Below are 13567 nucleotides of genomic sequence, written 5' to 3' on the forward strand. Positions count from 1 at the left end.
AAATTAATCTGCCGCGTTTCACCCTCCGTGCCGGGCTTTCGTCCTGACCCTGCCCTCTCCCTCTGTTTTGCTCGCTAATATCCCTAAAACATCCCCGGCCACGGGGCTTTCCTTAGAAGGAGATTCTTAAAAATTCTTTCCTTTCTCCTCCGGTAACCTATTGTATCACACGCTCTTTACTTGTTTTTCCTTTACACCGAAGAATACTATTCTCTCCTTTATTCGTTTATTCGTTCCTTTTTTTCTTTTTCTTTTTTAGTAACCGCGTTACATTACTTATTATAATGTTGGGTCGTCAGAATGTGAGCATTGGACGAAATAGTATTCCTTTGTTAGGGCTCTTACCGCTGTTCGGATTTTCGGATATACGAATTTCGAGTATTCAGGTATTCGCGTGATCCGAATTCGGATATTCGAGTACTCGGATAACTACTCAATTTACATCCGAATATTCGGGTATCTGGATTTTCGCGCGTTTTTGATATTCGAATATTCGAATTTAGAGTATTCGAGTACTCGGATAACTGCTCAATTTAGATCCGAATATTCGGGTATCTGGATTTTCGCGCGACTTGGATATTCGAATATCCGAATTTTGAGTATCCGAATACTCAGACAGCTACTCAAGTTATGCCCCAGTATTCGAGTATCTGGATTCTCGCGTGATTTAGATAGCTACTCAATTTATACCCGAGTATTCGATTTGAAATCGAATATCCGAATACTCGAATAACTACTCAGTTTAGACCTGAGAATCCGAGTGCTTAGGTACTCGCGTGATTTCAAATCGAATATTGGAATTTCGCTCAATTTAGACTCGAGTTTTCGGGTATTTGGATTCAGATATCCGAACTTATTAAGAACAGAAGTGTCAAAGTTAGATTTCCGAATAGAACAGTGAGATAAAATCTGCTCAAATTTGCGAAAAATCAATTCTTGCAACACAAGAAAAACTACATTTCGTTAATTACAGGTGCTGTCTATAGCACTTAAGAAATATCAAAAGAATACTGAAACGAAAACAAAGGTTTGTGCTTGTTTGCAAAATCGACAACAGAATCACGTCTCTCAATCATAATGATTCCAGTCATAAAAAGCAACGGCTATCGTCAAGTTAACAACGAGAGACCATAACAGATTACACGCAAATGGAATCTTTTCCAACTGTACTATATTTAATTTCACTTCTTGCGTCGATACATACTCTTTAACTTTACTGCAGCCTATGGCTTTTCCAATCGCCCAAAATTCACCGAATTCCATCCGTTCGAAAACCAACTTCCGAAACACCAAAATACGTAATAATACTTCCTGGAATAACAAAATTCCTTCAAATTTTCAATCAAATTTTCCTAGTCAAACGCTGATCAATAGCAAAACCGAAAGTGTCTGCCGGGGGAAAAAATGAATCAGGCGAGGATGATAAACTTCACTCCGTCGATTTCGACGTAAAACTCTGCCAGACAAAATTGAAATTTCATCGACTAGCGATGAGACGAATTGAAACGAATTGAATTACACCGTACTTTCGCGTTGCTCGATTAAACTTACGAACGGTAGCGTGTCTTTGTAATCGTTCAACACTTAAACCCGTCCACTTTCAGCAGAAATGACCTATTAACGTCGCCGAAGGAGGTGCGTAAATTTCGTTCAATATGAAAACCGTACCGGCTATTCCTGGCGTGCAACCTTTTGGATCGCGGAGAAGCATAAAATTGTGCAATTAATAAATCCATTCGTGCGTTCACATCAAACGAGATGTTCGTCCGCACGTGCAAGCGTAAAGGATTTCTTTGACGATTTCCATTCCGCGGATGGCGGTCTGCGTACGGGAACATAACGAACCGTGTCCTGGCAGTCGTGGCGCAGGAACAAATGCGGCGTGTTAGCATAAATCTCGAAATCCATTTGAAAGCGGGAGCCTATTATCGCTCCCGGACAACCGAGATCGTCTTTCTGTGGCGGACTCTGGCTAATTAAACAAATACCTGACCAGATCGGTCTGCGAATCGTCAGTTCGACCTTTAAGCTTCGTTCTAACAATCCGACGCATTAACCTTTCCTCGTTTCGTAAGCAACGAGCTTGCCCCTCTTCGAAACAGACATTTTCCCATCTGCAGAAACGTATTTAGTACCCGAAGGTTTTTCCATGGAAGATATCACGCTTCTTTCTTCAATCGTTGGAACACCCGCGTCTTTCGTTGCGAATGGATCAATTCGTATCGAGGTTTTCAAGGTTTTGAGATGTGAGAGTAATTAGAATTGATTGGATCTTGAAGGTGGGAAATGTAAATACAGTGTGCTTTTGAACAACGCGGTTTCGATTATACGCCAATTTTTTTTTTCATAAATTTTGACGTTCAGTCTGAATTAATTTACACGTTTAGCGTATATTTACAATTTTCTATATCGCGGCACTTTACGCTGGATTTCTTCTGCAGAGCGATGAAAATTTGCCGCACTTCCTTCCACCGCACCGCACAACACTAATTTCTCTTCATACAGAGTGATTAATTCTGACTAACACTGACACTTTTTACTCGCACGAGAGTTCTCTCGAGAATACCGAACTGTTATACTATTTTGTATTCTCAGACGACTCTCAGAGAGTTGAGCGATGCTCTCAGACAGTGCTCTCAGACGCAACGTCGACTCGCGAGAGATACTCTCGAGAGCAACTCGCGATAGTTTCACACTCGAAAGGACACCAGGCTTCATGTTTGGCTCGATGTACACACAACGACCCTGGCTCGCGTTTCTTATGTTCAGCGCTGAAAAAAAAAACATCACGAGCCTCACGCAATGTTATTAGACATGTTGTCAAGACCGAGCCCAAGTCGCACATACGAGGGTGACTCTCCCCGAGGATTCTTCCTAGGCGAACGGCGTACAGAAATCGGGCACGACGATACGTCCTCAGTCAGTGTTTACGACGCTACCGAGCCAGTGCCTCGACGAACCACGCTTGTACCTCGCGATCGTAGTCTTGTAGAAATACAGTGCTCCCTCGAACAACGCGATTTCGAATCAATTTACGTAATTAGCATACTCGTTAGTGTGAACTAATTCCTCAAATTGCCGCTGCGTACGAGAAACAGTCACAACGAACAGCCGAACTTGGGAGAAAAATCAAACCACCAGTGTGTCCCTGCGAGCTACACATCTACAGCTTCACGGTATTTATATGCGTGAATAATGTAATTATTCAATATGTGTGTACGTACATATACGTAGACAATCGAATAATTGAGTTAATTGATAATAGAAGAGGACCTACGCATTACTAATTAGATTAATCTTAGCTTTAACGTATCCTAAGTTTATTTTTCTTGCAATAAGACGTGTTACAGCTACGGTTCTGTAGTTACAAAACAACAACGAATCAGTTTTTTTATTTTTTTTTCCCTGGAAAACGTTGTTTTTCAATAGTCCTTCGAACACGGCACGCTTCGTTTGTTATTATTTCAACTAGAATCTATCCGAATCTATCCGAATCCCTCCGAATATATCCAGTTACCGAACGATAATTCCTCGCGAAGTCTGACTCGGGTAGGGAACTGCATTAATTTCGGTATCGGTGGAAAATAAGTATCCTCCATTAAAGACAGCTCCGTGGAGACAACCGAAACTGGGAATTGGCCGCAACAAAGGCAGGATCGCAATCAATAGGTCTTCTCAGAGAGAAGTCCGTCTATCTCTAATGCCGTACATAATTTAGGCATTAAAATACGGAGGTGCTATTAGCGCGGGGTGTGCTAGAGCTGGGTAGGGTGACGCCATCCGATGCAATTATACTTTATGCCCTCTGCTACCCCCTGACGTCTCCTCTCTATTTCAACCTGCCTCCATCTTCGAAAGAGCTCGTAGCTTTCCTCTTCTTTCCTCTTCGACTGTCTATCTTATCCTTTCCTCCTCCTTCACCTCGCTCCCAGCTTTCACCCTCACCACCATTCTTCCCTGCCTACCTCCACCCACCCTTCTCACCCCATGGCGAGTATAGATTTATAACTACTTAAACTTTCGCGATTTATTTCCCGCTTATCGTTGGTCTGGATATGTTTACCGAAGTTTACTTATCACTTAGCAAATGTAAATGAGACGACAGCAGGGACGCTGATGGGTAAGCTTTAAATTAAGCTAGTGTCGATGTGACGTAGAGTGTGGATCGATGTCGATCGAAAATTGTGCACAAACCATGAACGGTCGAAAAATACGGAAAGTTTGAAAATCTTTTTCGTAGGTAACTACCAGATGAAAAGTTTCTCGTGGTTTCTCTCATTTTTGGAAAGTGAAAATGTCACAGAGCGGAGGAGTTACTCAGAAATCTGTTCTACTAGAACGAACATCGATTGTTGATACGTAGTTTCTTCTAGTTTCTCTAATTTTTGGAAAGTAAAAATGTCACAAGATGGAAGAGTTACTGAGAAAAAGCCATTAATTAGATCGCCATTGTCGCCAAGGATTGGAAAAATGTGTAGGACGAGAGTGTGTGTGTGAGTGAGTGAGAGAGAGAGAGAGAGAGAGAGAGAGAGAGAGAGAGAGAGAGAGAGAGAGAGAGAGCGTCAACAAACAGCGCCTGGACGGTTAACGTACTTTTCCTACTTACGTCTATTGTCGTTTGTTTACTAGCTCCAGCCGCGAACAATTAACGCGGTTCCTGATTGGTTCGTCCTTGGTAGCGAGAAGAGGTACAAGAATGCGTGCGGCAATAGTCTTAGGGCAGTGCAGTATCAGTATCAGTATTGCGGCCAGTATAATGATGTATGGAGAATTGTATTGTATGCAATACAGGCGATTAATAAAGCTACTATTCCTACAAATGTATTACCTACAATATAGCCTACGATTTTTGCGACACAAATTATTTAGTTCCTTAACAACGTTTAAAGTTCATTTCCTTTTGGTAAACAGAGGTTTCTCCTGTTCAAACCGTCACGATTTCTCTAATAATTCAAATTTTTGAAAAATTTTGCGCTCTATTGTAGATAATGCAGTTTTATTTAGAAATCGACCAGAATTCTTTATTTCAGACGTTCCAATCCTTGTCAATAATTCAATCGATGTTCCAGCAAAATAGGTTTAGCAATTAACGAATAACTCCTCGATTTTGTAACATTTTCACTGTTGAAAAATTCCAGAAGAAAGTTGAAAGCTATCTTTACATCTTTCGAAAAAATTGAAAAAATTCTTAAGCTTCAGCTATTTTTGACGGTGGTGTGCCCCCTTAATAAAGGAGAATTTCCAATGACAGTCTACTTGTTTGCCAATGTTTGAAGTAATTTCAGGGGACAGTGGTTGAACGAATTGTCAGATGCAACAAATCTACTAGTCGAACGCGTTAACTGTTTCAACCTGGTGTAGTTATTTAGATAAGTTGCTATTTTCGCGGACCTGTCTCACCACATGTTCGCGGTCTCCAAGCTACCGTTGCAAGATAGATTTGATCGCGCCAAGTTTGTGGTGATTTCACGGGGTATTTAAGGATCCGCTGAGAACTCGATTAATTGCTCCTAATTAAACGAGTATTAAATACAAAGTTTGTGTAAAAATACAGTAGTAACGTAAATAAATGATTACTATGGAATGTGTCATCAATTCTTTCTTGAAAATTAGCTGAAAATTAATGCATACAATAAGGTCAACGACCTCGTCACCGGGCATATAAGAAAAAGAATACTTTTAACCTGAATTACGAAAGGTTCTGATCAGTGATCGCTTTATCAGTTATTTTGAACGAAAAGAAATAAATAATTAAGCTTCGTTCCTTGTAGAAATATTGTTTTTCGAAATATAGAATTTTCTCGCGTTGAACGTCGGTGATACTTTTCTCTCTTGATATTACGTTTCGAATAATGTGAATTAGCGTGGAACATCTTAATACCGCATGATTGTCGATGTATCGGAAAGTTTGGCCTCCAGCTACGTAAAGAAGTGGAGCAATTTTTAAACAAATCGAAAGCCTTCACCGAGCGAGGCTGTTATAAATAAAAAGAGGTCAGACGGTTCTACTTCTAGACTAATTACAGATGTCATTGAACCGGCTGAGAATTAGTTTTTACGCTACCCGACTGAGATTCTGATCAAATCTTGTTATATTTGATCCGAATCTATCGCATACCAGACTCTTCGATCTTGCCTTTCGTCAATATTAAAGAACGGGAAGCCAGATGATTGAATATGTAGAAAAACAAATTTATCATCCCCTTCTAATCAACTTATTCCTTGAATTCCTAATTTCGTAACGAGATCCGAATTCTATTTGAATGTCGCCGTAGCACAAATACCGGATATCTATTCGTTCAAAACAGAATAAAGCAAACATTTCTAAATATTGGGTGAAAATTTCAACGAACGACAGTTTAAAAAGAGACGACGACCAGATAGAATTTCTTCAATTTTAACTCTAGAACTCCTAAGGGAGAGAATTAAGAACCATTTGCTTCAGCAAACAATTCTCCAAAAATTACTTATCGCTACTGTTATAATTACTTATCGTGACATTGTTGCGCGTTAATATCGGGGTGAAAATTTCAACGAACGACAGTTTAGAAAAAGACGAAGGCAAGATAGAAGGAGGAGAGGAGCAGGAGATGAAGCGGCACGGTGAAATCTACTTTGGGTTCGCGATGTGTATTCGAATACACACGGGCTCACCTTTCGTTGGACTGAAGGGATGCCGGCGGGGATAGGAAAAGGCGGGCGAGTAATAGCTACGGAATATTGCAATAATATGCAAAGTATATGAGGGATATATTAATTTCGCGAAAACGGTGGAAGCGCAGAGAGCTGCTGCCTCGGCAGAGCATAGCCCGGTTTCTGCGGGCTTCCGTGCCCAAAAGAGGCGGCACATCGGAGTCTGGGGGTGGAAGGTGGTCGAGACGAGAAACCGGGGGCTTCACAGACAAATAAATACACGATATTTCACCGGATGGGAAATGAGAGTTTGCTTCGTGGCTTGCTTACCGGCTAGACTCCCGCGAAACTGAATTTTAATTCTGAGAAGCGTGTATCTACATGTCTCGATTACCTACTCCGCCATATAATGTACGACAGATACACTTTATTACAGTGCCAGATCTGTACGCTGTAATTCGACGGAACTGTGAAACGTCATATTAGAGTTTTGATGGGGTGGAAAAAGATCGATCTTTTTATTTTAGCGGTGTTTTCGAGCTTTTCGGAGTTCCTAGAATATATCGCGGTGAGTTTCGTATGAATATCGGGAAAATTTATGGTGGTGTACGGAATTAGAGGAAATTCCTTTGTACGATGAATTATTGGTTTGAAGAGTGTCTTTTTAAAAATAGAATTCTCTAAATTGCCGAGAAGCTAGAGATTTCCTATTTACTTCCAATCTGAACACAATTGTTTTTCTGAATTTTCACAATACTTTGTTTGTAATTGAAGAAATGCTCAAAATTAGTGGAATTTACTCCCAAGATTTACTCCCAATTTGAACAGGATATTTTTGGAGGCATTGCTATTTTTCAAAATTTCTATACCAATTTGTTTGCCATGAAACAATTGCGTCAACATGTGCTCAAAATGTGTAGGGTAGTGAAAGTGTTAAATAAGGATTCATAGCATAATAAAAGTATGATTTATTACTTAAGTCTACTGTCTACTATTAAGAATATCAGTGAAAATAGTCAACAGTAAAATAATATAATAGCAACGAATTATTCTGCAATTTAGACACGTTTTTTATACACAGTTACTTTTCATGAATAAGCAATCCAAACTCATTGTTCGTTGATACACCTCAAAATGATTCGTTCGTCAAAGCAACCCTCGTGAAAAAGTGAAAATTAGTTCTGTCCCACCTATATCATAAACGAGCTACCTACAGTACACCTAATAATTGCATTCGAGCAACGAAACGAGCGTTACAAATAAGCAAGCGAAGCGCCGAATAAAACGAGTAAAACAGAAAAATCAGGTACCTAAATCCCGCAAAGTTCCTCTTTAAAGCAGCAACGTTCGAAAACTTGAAATTCGCCGAGGAAAAAAGGGCGAAAGGAGGAAAGAAAGAGAAGGAAAAAAAAATATTGCAAACAAAACTTTCAACTTTCCCAAATATGAGGATAAAAAGAAAAGGGAAAACGGGGAAACTCGGAAAGGCTCGTTTAGTATCCACTGTTCAAGAAAGGCCAAAGGCATCGGGGAGATGCGGAGAGGTACGGGACCGAGAGAGCCGGTCATAAGTTCAAGCCAAGAATTCGCACGGGAATGAAGAATTGAAGTAAGTTGCGGCTTTGCCGACTCCCAGCACTCGTCGTCTTCGTCTTCGTCGTCGTTGTCGTCGTCGTCGTCGTCGTCGACGATGGTGGTAGTACCGGTCGGTTCTGCCGGATAAAAAGTTGAGAAAAGCAAGAGTTGAGATCAATACCTCCGACCAACCGCCCCATCACGACCCCCCTGGTTTCTCAGTAGAAGTCCCCGGACTTGTGAGACCTCTCAGAGACTTCGAGCACTCCTTCTCTCTCCCTCAGGCTCCGTTTTCTTTCGTCAGGTAGCACGGAAAGAAACGTGGAACCACCCCCAACCCCCTCCCCCTCCTCTCCATCCCGCAGGCCGCGAAACCTTGTCCCGAATCTTTGCAAGTAGTTCCTACAGAGTCTCTTTCCAGGGCTGAATTTATTCCCCGACGTCGCTGCTTCCAGTCACTATCGACGACACTTTGGCTACAAAGCTGTTCGTTAGGCGGATTCAGGCTCGATGTGTCGGTTTATTGGAAACCGACGAGAAGCTTGCCAGACTGACGAGCTTGTCGGATAATCGGTCGTGCACTCGAACGAAAGAAATCGAGGAGATGGTGGAAATATTGGATAAGAGTTAATAGGTTAGAGGCAGTTCGGCGGAGAGAGAAATGAAACAGGGGACAGGATACTTGGAAATTTGTGTTTCTTAATTTTCCTCTCGATGCTGTTAGAATTGAAAGACGTCGTTATGTTACGACTTGTTATAGCAAGGCGTAAATAATTGAAGGAGACTTTGAATTTCTTTGACGCAAAAGAAATTAACCACCAAACTCGAATGGTGAATCTATAAGAGGTCGATAAGAAACGTTCTCCTCGCGAAGGAACAGAAGAAGAAGAGCCAGTTGCGAAGAAGGGGGTTGGACACGGAGACGTTTGGAAGCTTCTTGGTCTCGGCGAGAGGACCAAGAGGGTTGTAACTCCCGTATATCCGCAGGACATAATCTGAGACGTTGTGTCCTCCTCTCTCTAGCTGCCCCCGATCACCACCAGCCGCCGGTTACGAGCGGGTCCAGGCGAGTTGTAGCTGCTAACTTAGTTTGTGAACTGGAAAATCCTCCGCCACCCACGAGGGCATACAAATAATAATTCTTTGTTTCGCGCGGCACGGAGACGTGTAAATACCGGCGTGGCTCTTTCCCCAGCTTGCAGGGAGCCCTGCCAGACGTGGCAGAAGCGAGAAAGAGCTGGCTCCGGCTTCCAAGGAGGAGACTATTCCCGCGGTAACGCCTAAATCGCTCCAACAACTCATCCGCTGAAAGTTGCGACGAGCTTCGAAGATCTACGACGGCAGGGCTTCACCTTCTCTCCTCCTCGCGAAACACTGCTTCATGCCCTCTTATCCGCCGCTCTGTCTTCCCTCTCTCTCCCTTTCGTCCCCTGCTTTCTCTCCCTCTTTCTCTCCTTAAGCCTTCCGTCCTTGATGACCACCGGACCGCCGGCCTGGCTTAGGTGTTGAAGCGGTGTCTTTGAAGCTCGGATCTGCTACCGTAATGCTGAGCATCGACCGTACGTCTTGATTGAGACGAACGGGGTGCACCGGTTGTCAGGGTGAAATTGGTTCTATTTCCAGTCGCACGATTGGTCCCGCCTTTCGTTCAGTTTCTGCTTCGGTGTTAACGTCTAGATTGCTCTTTAGCTCCGTCGACCAAATTGCCGTTCACTTTCGATCATGTGATTCGACCTAGCGACACGAATTTTTGCGAAATTCCAAAGATCAATCTCGAGTTTCCCGATGAAAATTGGAAGAATTCTCGGTGATCGAGTTAGGTCTAATCGATCGATGACACTCCGGTCGCAGAAGGAGGGAAAAGAAGTGTTCCTGCTGGAAGGAAAGGAAAATGTCGAATTGACGTGGAAAGTCCGGACGGTCTGGCAATAACACAGTAAACTCGAGGAGGCTGGGTGGAAGGAACGTGGAGGCACAGTCCGGGTAAGAGGAGCAGCGTTGGAAGGAGGGAACGTCAGTGGAACGGTCGACAGAGGTGCCGGTTAGCGGGGAGAAGTGGTAGGACGAAGGTGAAACCAGCGGTGGAGCGAAGAGAGAGAGGGAGAAAGAGAGAGAGTGAGGGAAAAGGGAGTTGGTAGACAGGAGAGGAGAAAAGTGCGGAAGAAAGAGGAAGAGGAACGAACTGGTGCTCGAGCTCCGCGAAGAAAACGCTTCGGTTTATTTCAGTTCGATTTTTCCAGTGTCGCCGTCGCCCTGACGACAATTCGCAGGCGCGGTACACTCTCTGTTCCTCTCCCCGTTACACAGCTCAGTGGCGCTCTTCTTCCGTCTTCCACCTTCCTCGCTCGCACTCATCGCTTCGGACCGCTGGAACGAACGAATGGGTTACGCCCAGATGCGCGCATCGAACCCTGGTCAATAGAATCGTTCTGTCTCCTGTTCGTAGTCGTAGCTTACCCTCTCCAGTGTCCCCTCTCGGACAGTCGACGCTTCGGCAGCGTCGAATCGGAAAGGGGTGTAGCAGCGCAGGGTTCGGAAAGAGGAGTGCGTGTAGGTGCGTTGGTCCACCTATAGAGGAAAGGGTGGACCCTGGCATGCCGAAGCAGCCAGGAGTTTAGCAGCCACTGCCGGAGGACCACCCCCCGCGCGATTGGAAATCTATTCCCACCCTCGAAGTCGAACCTCGACCTATCGGAGGGTTCGGTTCGGAGATATTGAGTCTGCGCTCTCTCTCCTTTGACGATGCTCGTCGTTCGTTTCGTGCCTACGCTCATCCACCACGCCTGTTTCTCTACTCTTCGCACCTCGTCTCCTTTTTTTCTTCCACCCTCTTCCGTTTCTGCCCTTTCAAGCTTGTCCTTCTTTCCACCGGTTCGGACGTTCGCGGTGAAACAACTTCGTCGATCGTCCAACACCTTCGACGAATGAAATTAGCGGGTTTAATGAAAAAGAAGAAGAAACAGATGGGTAGGTTAAGGTCTCGGAGTTTTCTTCGCCAGGGAAGATAGCACAGAGAGAGGGTTTCGCATCGTTGAAACCGAACACAACGCGAACAACTGGCTGCGTCGGTGACATGGAACTGTCGTTAAGTGCGTTTATGTCCGTTTAGCGGTGGCCGCGTGAAATATTTTCACAGCAGCCGGCCAAATGCATACGCGTGCATTGTACGGCAGCCGACGGCCCCGGGGTCAGCCATACCTCATTGCACCGGACAGTGGTCAGATATTTTCACAATAGGTTCCGCGCTGGTGCTTTCATTGCAGGAAACTTCGCGGCTTGCCGGGGTGTTAAATGACGGGCCGGCATTGAATACGCTTCTACAATACGGTCAGCACGCGGCGAACGTAACGCGCAGCACACCTCTTTGCCCTTGCTGTGATAGGAATATTCGAGAGTAGACGTCTTCTTGCTTGGAAAATTTCAGCCGGGGCGATACGTAAAATGGGACCAAGTTTACTCGAATAATAGCCCATTGTTCGACATTTTCTCTGCGATTAGAGAAAACTTCCTTTTCACTCTTATTAAAAATACCTCGGAATTACATTTTCAATAGGCACAGGCCTCCCCGAAGTGGAGGACTGAAGAAAGTGTAGAAAGGGACCTTGAAGTTTGCGCAACTATGACTCTCGAACTTTCGTCAAAGAGCTAACTCAGCTGCTGTAATTATCATGTTTACACTGCCATTCGCTATTGAACTTCCCCTCGGTGACCTTGATCGTTAAGAGAAGAAGGTTGCCATGGAGGATGGAAAAACCGGGAGGAAAATCGATAGTGAGATCGGTGCACACCAGCCATTTCTTCGATAATACGTTCGTTCATGCCCGACCGAACGAAGAGGCAGTAGCGCACGGCGCCGATAAAAAAGACGAGTTTTCCTTCCTTCTCTCTCCCGTTGCTTCGTCTATCGCGTGCGATGCCGCTGGGGGCGGTGGCGGTGTGTCGAGGACCGTCGAAGGGGTGGCCAGACCGGTCGGGCGAAGGGTGTAGGAGAAAGAGGGACGGAGAGGAATCGGCAGTGGAAAGAGGACGGTTCGGTGGGAGGCGGGCGAGAGGGCTGAGAGGGCGGAAGGAAGGAATGGAGGGAGTGCGGCGCATCGGGGGTGGGACAAGAGAGGGTATAGAAGCTATCGACGTTTTTACGTAACAAATCAGTCGTAACTGGCGCGCTCCTGCTGCGACCGTGCGCGGTAGAACGACCAATCAGAGAGCCAGCCGATATTCGATATCCGATCGCATCATAGGTTCCTGCCCGCCGCTCGAAACACCAAGGTAGTCCAATAGCCAGATGGGAAAAAGCGGCGAGAGGAGAGAGGGCCGAAACCAGGGAGGGATGCACGGAAAGGGATGAACGCCAGAGGGAGAGGAGCACTCGCGCCAATGTCGTGGCGATGCGAGGGGGCGAAAGAGAAAGCGTTAAGCTCGGGGGGGACAATTGCACCCAACCTTGTGCCAGACAATTCGTCGCTGGTCTCGCCATTTTTTCTTCCTTACCGCCGCCTCTATAGACAAGGCCGCTTTGCTCCTATGGGGAACGTCCACACGGATCTAACTGGCCAAATCTTATTTCCACGATGGATTGTAACCTTTGTAACGGTACACGCGCACACGTTCAAGCCGATGCGTATAACCGAAAGGTGGAGGATTTCGGTGTATTCGTGAAATGACACTTGGGTAATTCGCGAAATTGCAAACTTTTCTCACTCGACGAAACTTTCCCCGGCACTCCTCCGCTAACTTTCAAACTAATCGATGTTAAGGTACAGAGAACGAAAGTAACCGATTCCATCTCGCGAACTTGTTTAGAATTCTCGAGCTAACCTAACCTAACCTTGGAAATTCGCGTCTTCTGCTGGTGAAATACACTCGCGACTTAAACTTGATAACGTTGGAAATATCTGTGATATCGATTTCAACCAGTCCAGACGGTGGAACCTTCAATGACTTTACCTGGTAGCGTTCGTTCACTGGACCGAAAATATTCGCCTAAGGGAAACTCGATCTTGGTACGCGGTGGTGCAATGTCGGATGGAGGAACGTAGTTGGATACGTGATTACCGGAAAAGAGAAAAATTCGGAAGAAGACAGGGGGGGGGGGGGGGAGCGACGCGAAGAGGAGAGGGTGGTCGAGTGGGAGGTGGTGGCGATAGTTGGTGGAAGTGAAGGCGCTAGCGTAGAAGGAGCGTTTTAATCTATGGTCGCTCACAGGAGCGGGACGCTGGGGTCGGAGTAGCTCACCCCCGCGGCCGGATTATAATCAACCCTTTTATCCTAGGCTTTCCATGTCGCTAATTTCCATAATTACACAGACGCTAAAATCACAATATCCTCTGCCGGCAGAAAGGAGTAACCTATGTGAGCT

The sequence above is a fragment of the Habropoda laboriosa genome, unplaced genomic scaffold (assembly GCF_001263275.1).
Source record: "Habropoda laboriosa isolate 0110345459 unplaced genomic scaffold, ASM126327v1 scaffold120, whole genome shotgun sequence".
Taxonomy (NCBI): domain Eukaryota; kingdom Metazoa; phylum Arthropoda; class Insecta; order Hymenoptera; family Apidae; genus Habropoda; species Habropoda laboriosa.